This window comes from Bos indicus x Bos taurus, chromosome 15, assembly GCF_003369695.1.
Source record: "Bos indicus x Bos taurus breed Angus x Brahman F1 hybrid chromosome 15, Bos_hybrid_MaternalHap_v2.0, whole genome shotgun sequence".
Lineage (NCBI taxonomy): Eukaryota > Metazoa > Chordata > Mammalia > Artiodactyla > Bovidae > Bos > Bos indicus x Bos taurus.
The window spans coordinates 83590838-83598027 of record NC_040090.1 but is presented as its reverse complement, the minus strand read 5'-3'; the positions used below and the strand labels follow the sequence as shown (position 1 = coordinate 83598027).

At 37.7% G+C, this 7190-nt stretch overlaps 1 pseudogene; it reads left to right on the top strand.

Annotated features, from left to right (window-relative positions):
- The first annotated feature begins 2671 nt into the window (after positions 1-2671).
- On the top strand, positions 2672-3594 carry LOC113905087 (annotated as a pseudogene).
- Positions 3595-7190: the final 3596 nt, after the last annotated feature.

Sequence of the window (7190 nt, the reverse complement as noted above, 5' to 3'; positions counted from 1 at the left end):
CGAGAATGACAGACTCAAGTACAATGCCACCAACTTAGAAGTAAAATATCTCAGGGCCTCTTTGTATTGATATGATTTTAAATTAGTTAGAATCATATTGCAATTAGTTAGAATTAAATTAGTTGGAATAATTATACAATTTAAAAGAGCATCTACAATTTTCTTGACTTTACAGAATGTTAGTATGATATTTCACAATTTTTAAAAGCACCTGTTAAAACTACACATTGATTAAAGAGATGCACTATATTGTAATGATCTATTTCTCCAGTGTTGAACAATCCATATCATTTCCAAATTTCCCACAGATCATAATAACTGTGTTGAGCATACTTGTAAATATTTATATTTCTTCTCTAAAAATATTTTCCATAGGATTTATTAGTAGAAAGAGTATTGTGGAGATAAAGAAATATGAAAAAGTTATTTCTGCTTCTTCCTAGTTATTTTCAAAAAGCTTTCAGTAATTGCATCTAAATCTTGCTTTACATCATTTCACTACTTTCTAATCTGCTGGGGGATCCCACCTCAGAATAAGGAAATGTAGTGGGACTGCTGCACCTTGTTTCCACACATGTACAAAATTTAATTCAGGTGATTACACAGTAAACCTCTATACCCATTTATCTTGGAAAAGAAAGACTTATTTTTTGTAGAATATATTTCATTATGTTTATATGTCCTCATCTCTTTTTGTTGAGAAGTTGTCCCCCCAGGTCTCTTACACTTGTAGTAATGAAGTGTCCTGTAACCAGGAGTGATAATGCTGGGTACTATGGGAAGATGGGAGAAGAAGGCATGAGAATGCATGTAGTGGAAACAGAAAGAGTGGGAGACTCATGCTTATCATGGAAGGATGCCTTGCTGCTCTTTGGTAACGAAATTTCAGCCATTAAGTGTATTTAACAGGGACGCTCTTGATGACTGTGTGAACAATATGTATTAACATGCACACTGATCTTCCAATAGATCCTTATTGAATGAGTGAACTTGTAATAAGTACTTATCACAGGTAAAAGGTTTTATATATGTTTCTGTTAGTCTGTGTGTTACCGTTGTTTAGTCACTAAGGTGTGTCTGACTCTTTGTGATTCCATGGACTGTGGGGAGTTCTGCCCATGGAATTTCCCAGGCAAGCATACTGGAGTAGGTTGCCTTTCCCTTCTCTAGGGGATCTTCCTGATCCAGGGATTGAACCCACATCTCCTGCTTTGGCAGGCAGATTCTTTACCACTGAGCCACCTGGAAAGTCGAGTCTGTGTGTACATGTTTATATGTGTAGTACATTATCTGTTTTACCTAGAAGTCTATTTTGTTCTGTTCTCTACATTAAATTTTATTTTTAGAACTCTGAAAATAAGGATTTCCTTTGCTTAAAAAAATTATTGTGTACTGAACAACTTCATGCAAATTTTTTTCAATCCAAGTCTAGAGAAGCTAGCCTGAATATGACTGAATATGATTATGTTAAATTATATGTGGAACAGAATTTTAGAGAATAAAAATATCAATAAAAATACCATCATTATCTTGAAAGTAAAATGATCCAATAATATATTATTTCCCAGAGGCAAAGAATTATTTTCATACTTACCCCATAAAGGGTGTCAAAACCTATTAAACTAGAAAGTAATGCCTTTCAAATGTTTATTTATGTTTCTCATCAAGTAGAGAAAAATGACAAACAGAGCAAGAGAAAAAGAGCACTAATTCCTCTTAGGTTTATAGTCTGGTTGTTGTTGTTTAGTTGCCAAATTGTGTCTGACTCTTCTGGGACCCCATGAACTGTAGCTGGCCAGGCTCCTCTGTCCATGGGATTTCCCAGGCAAAATTACTGAAGGGGATGCCATTTTTTGCTCAAGGCAATCTTCCTGGCCCTAGGATTGAACCCTGGTCTCCTGAATTTCAGTTGGATTTTTTACTGTTGAGTCACCAGGCAAGACCTTACATTCTGGGGAAGAGTCATACTCTTACCCATGGAAAATGGCAATTCACAAAGTATTTCTGCATCATCTAGTATCATCTAATATGTTTCAGGCATTGCAGATACTATGCCAGGCACTATGGTAAGTGAGAAAACACACTTGAAGAGTATGTGTGTTGTCACCAAGGACTTATAATCATTTCCCAAAACATCTAGTTTATGACAGATATTTATTGATGTTGTCTGTCTTTCCACAGTTAGAACTGAAGGTTCAAATGTAAACACCCATGAGAAAATAACTCTTACTTTTGTGCAGCACTTCTCAGCTTACAAGATACATCTGCAAATTATAATTTGTAAGACGATAGACATAGAGGAGGGCTGGGGTCATGGAGTACTGTGATGACAGTACATGAAGCTGGAACCAGAATGAGAATCCAGGGCTCATGTAGAGAGCCCAGTGTGTTCTCAGTAAACTGCACATCAGGTCTTGCCTGATAGATGTTTTACGGTTGACAGGGGACAGGTGTCTGAAGCTAAAAAGCCATCTTGTAAGAAGTAGGAAGATTTGAAAGAAGTACTGGAACAAAAGTGCCAAAGGCATGCTCCACTGTTAAAATGACTGCACTATTTTCATTCTCAGAAATTCAGACCACAATTCTTTCATGGTTAAAAGTATCACTCATTTTTTTTTTTTTTTTTCTGTTGTAGGTAATTCGGGGCCCAGGAAAGATGGTTATTTCCTAAATGGACGTCCTTACACTGCCCAATAATGTGACTGAATTTGTTCTCCTGGGACTCACGCAGAATCCACACGTACAGAAAATACTCTTCATTGTCTTTCTGTTCATTCTCCTATTCACTGTGCAGGGCAACTTGCTCATTGTCATCACCATCTCCCTCAGCCCCACGCTTTCTGCTCCCATGTATTTCTTTCTCACTCACTTGCCCTTTTTAGATGCCTTCTTCACCTGTGTGAGCATGCCCAAATTGATCATTGACCTGTTGCACCAGAGGAGAACCATCTCCCGGGGTGGCTGCCTGACTCAGCTCTTTGTGGAGCACTTTCGGGGCGCATCAGAGATCATCCTTCTCATCGCCATGGCCTATGACCGCTATGCGGCTATTTGCAAACCTCTGCACTACACGGTCATCATGCGAAAAGGGCTCTGCCAGCTCCTGATGGTGGTGGCCTGGATCACGGGCATCTTGCCACTGAGCAGATTCTCTTTATGGTCGACTTGACCTTCTGTGGTCATGTGTGATTTCTTCTCCTTAATGGAACTTGCCTGCAGCGACACCTACCGACCCGGAATGGTGGTGGCAACTAACAGTGGGGGCATGTGCGTGCTTATTTTCTCCATGTTATTGGTCTCTTACATAGTCATATTGAGGTCTCTGAAATCCCATGGCTCTGAAGGCAGGTGCAAAGCCCTCTCTACATGTGGCCCCCACTTTACACTAGTGGTGTGCTTTTTTGTCCCTTGTATATTAATTCAGTTGCTCCCTGTAGCCACTTACCCTAAAGACAAGTGGGTGGCTGTGTTCTTTGCAATCTTCACTCCCATGCTAAATCCTATTATTTATACAGTGAGAAATGCAGAGGTTAAAATGCCATGAGGACTTTGTTGAAGAAGATAATAACTTATAGTATTCAAGAGCCAATTTAGTGATCATTTGTGTACCTAGGGAGGATTGTACCTGTTGTAAATTGTGAAAGAATACTAAGAATTTGCAGACCACTGGCAGAAAATAAATATCTAGAATCTAATACTTATTGATGATTTAATGACTAGGTATATTTTAGGCACATTCATCAATTTTGCTGCACTTTACCAAGGCTTCAATGTTCGTGTTCATAGATTCAGACTAGACAATGGAAAGAACAAGCATAGACCCCTACTTTGGTGACTGTAGAATAAGATTTTTCCTCCAGAGTCTTACTGCTGCTTTAGTAAATTCTTCATATATGTTAACTGGATGAAATTTTTTTTTTTCCATAGAATCTTGATCTCAAAAAAAAAAATGTTTCCCCCTTTTTGCTTAGTCTGTGTTAAAGCAAATAGGGGATAGAAATTCTTCAATAGATATATGGGGAAGGGACATTTGAGTGTGGGAATCACAGCTTATTATTTTTTTCTTAATGTACTTTGAATTTACCAAAAGCAAAAAGAGAGAAACCCACAAAAGGAAAAACATATAATTCATAATCTATCTCTAGTTCTTCTTTGGAATGAAAAATAAACCAGAGATTTTGAAATTACTCTTAATATGCTCTTATTTTCTTAACTTCATGGATCACAGTGTTTCTTGAATATAAAGTGAACATTTTGTCTTTCTATACTAAAAGTTGAAGAACCATTTGAAAAAGGTTAAGCATCTTTTACAAATCTCAACATAAAAGCATAGTTAGGTTCCAAAGCTGTTGCTCTGTAGGCCTCCTACATATATTAATATTTACATTAAATGAACACTTTAACTACCAGGTGCATTCACCTCAGTTTATATATACATGTAATAAACTAATGGTTCCATTATCAATATCCCCACTTTACAGAGAAGGAAATTGAAGCCAAGAGAGGTTTACTAATCTACTTGACTCACAATACTCTTCAACTGTAAAATGTGTGAGAAGGTATTGTATTGGAACACAGCTTCTTTTCAAAAGTTTAGCTATAAACTTTCAATCTATGTCTTTAAAAATAAGTCATATTTTCTTTCAAATGAGACATAGTGCCTATGGTATCTGTAAGTCTACAGATAAGAAAATTATCTGCAGTCTTAAAGGTTTAGTTTGTCTTTCAAGACTATGATGTCAATATGTTCTAGCTTTATCTCACATGTAGGCATGTACTTTAGCACTGCAATTTTTTCCCTCAATTTGAAAGTTCAACTTATGCCACTTCTCTTTTACAGAAGACCAACTATTATGGTCTTTCTTTCAAAATGGTAGTGGTGTAACTAACAAAGAAGCATCCTATGAGGCCTCTGAGAATAGACTCCTGGCCATGTTGACCACTGTCCTTTTGTCTGTAGAAAATCTCTGCCAAAGAATAAATTTAATCAGAGAAGTAAGAAAATGCAGAGGGAAAGGAAAATAGTCAAGAAAAACAAAATGATAATAGTTGCCCCATTAAACAAAGTCAAGAACTTTTATTTCTTGTTCTAGATCTATACATAAGATTCTGAGCTATGTTCTTTGCAGACACTGAAACCCCTACCAGGTGGAAGAAGCTAACTGTATGCTGCCCAGAAGATGCAGACTTTAAAACCAGATGGTTGATGATGTGACTCCCACTTACCTCACCACCAACCAATCAGAGAAAAGTCCATGAGTTATACAAGCCCTGCTTCTCAAACAATGTAAGGCTCTTCACTACCATCTCCAAGGGGGACCCACATTCTTGAGAGCACTAGTGCACTGTGGTCTCATTTACCAGTCAAAGCAATAAAGCTATTTCTTTCTACTTTACCCAAAATTTTGTCCCAAAGATTTAATCTGGCAGCAGTGTCCAGAAGCCAAATTTCTGGAACAATGGTAACCTATAATGGAAAAGAATCTGAAGAAATATATATGTGTGTATATCTATCTATCTATCTATATATATATATACACACACACAAATACACAAGCACACATATACATATAGATTTATATATATAAATATATATATATATATAACTGAATCACATTATTATTAACTTGAAACTAACACAACATTGTAAATTAACTGTACTTAAAACACAGAAAAATTGAAAAAGTTTAAAAATCTACCGATATTATTATGATAATAGATTTTCTGGGGGTAGAAAAAATCCCCTTCAGGTATATTTCTATTAGTTAAATTAAGCATTGATATACATCTTCATAAAAATGAAATCGCTAAAGGTGAAATTTCAGAAAGTGGGAGATACCTGCAATGCTCCTCTATCCATGTAAAGAATATCTTTACATTCAGTTCAGTTCAGCCACTCAGCCGTGTCTGACTCTTTGTGACCCCATGGACTGCAGCACACCAGACTTGCCTGTCCATCTCCAACTCCAGGAGATTACTCAAATTCATGTCCATTGAGTCAGTGATGCCATCCAACCATCTCATCCTCTGTCATTCCCTTCTCCTCCCGCCTTCAATCTTTCCCAGCATCAGGGTCTTTTCCAATGAGTCAGTTCTGCACATCAGGTGGCAAAAGTATTGGAATTTCAGCTTCAGCATCAGTCCTTACAATGAATATTCAGAACTGATTTCCTTTAGGATGTACTGGTTGGATCTCCTTTCAGTCCAAGGAACTCTCAAGAGTATTCTCCAGTCCACAGTTCAGAAGCATCATTCTTCAGCACTCAGCTTTCTTTATAGTCCAACTCTCACTTCCATACATGACCACTGGAAAAATCATAGCTTTGACTAGACGGCCCTTTGTTGACAAAGTAATGCCTCTGCTTTTTAATATGCTGTCTAGTTGGTCATAGTTTTTTGTTTCTTGTTGTTGTTGTTGTTGTTGTTTCAGCACTACGAACAAAGCTAGTGGAGGTGATGGAATTCCAGTTGAGCTATTTCAAATCCTGGAAGATGTTGCTGTGAAAGTGCTGCGTTCAATATGCCAGCAAATTTGGAAAACTCAGCAGTGGCTCCAGGAAAAGGTCAGTTTCCATTCCAATCCCAAAGAAAGACAATGCCAAAGAATGCTCAAACTACCACACAATTACACTCATCTCACACGCTAGTAAAATAATGCTCAAAATTCTTCAAGCCAGGCTTCAGCAATACATGAACCGTGAACTTCCAGATGTTCAAGCTGGTTTTAGAAAAGGCAGAGGAACTAGAGATCCAATTGCCAACATCCGCTGGATCATTGAAAAAGCAAGAGAGTTCCAGAAAAACATCTATTTCTGCTTTATTGACTGCCGAAGCCTTTGACTGTGTGGATCACAATAAACTGTGGAAAATTCTGAGAGATGGGAATACCAGACCACCTGATCTGCCTTTTGAGAAACCTACATGCAGGTCAGGAAGCAACAGTTAGAACTGGACATGGAACAACAGACTGGTTCCAAATAGGAAAAGGAGTACATCAAGGCTGTATATTGTCACCCTGCTTATTTAACTTATATGCAGAGTACATCATGAGAAACGCTGGGCTGGAAGAAGCACAAGCTGGAATCAAGATTGCCGGGAGAAATATCAATAACCTCAGATACGCACATGACACCACCCTATGGCAGAAAGTGAAGAGGAACTAAAGAGCCTCTTGATGAAAGTGAAAGTGG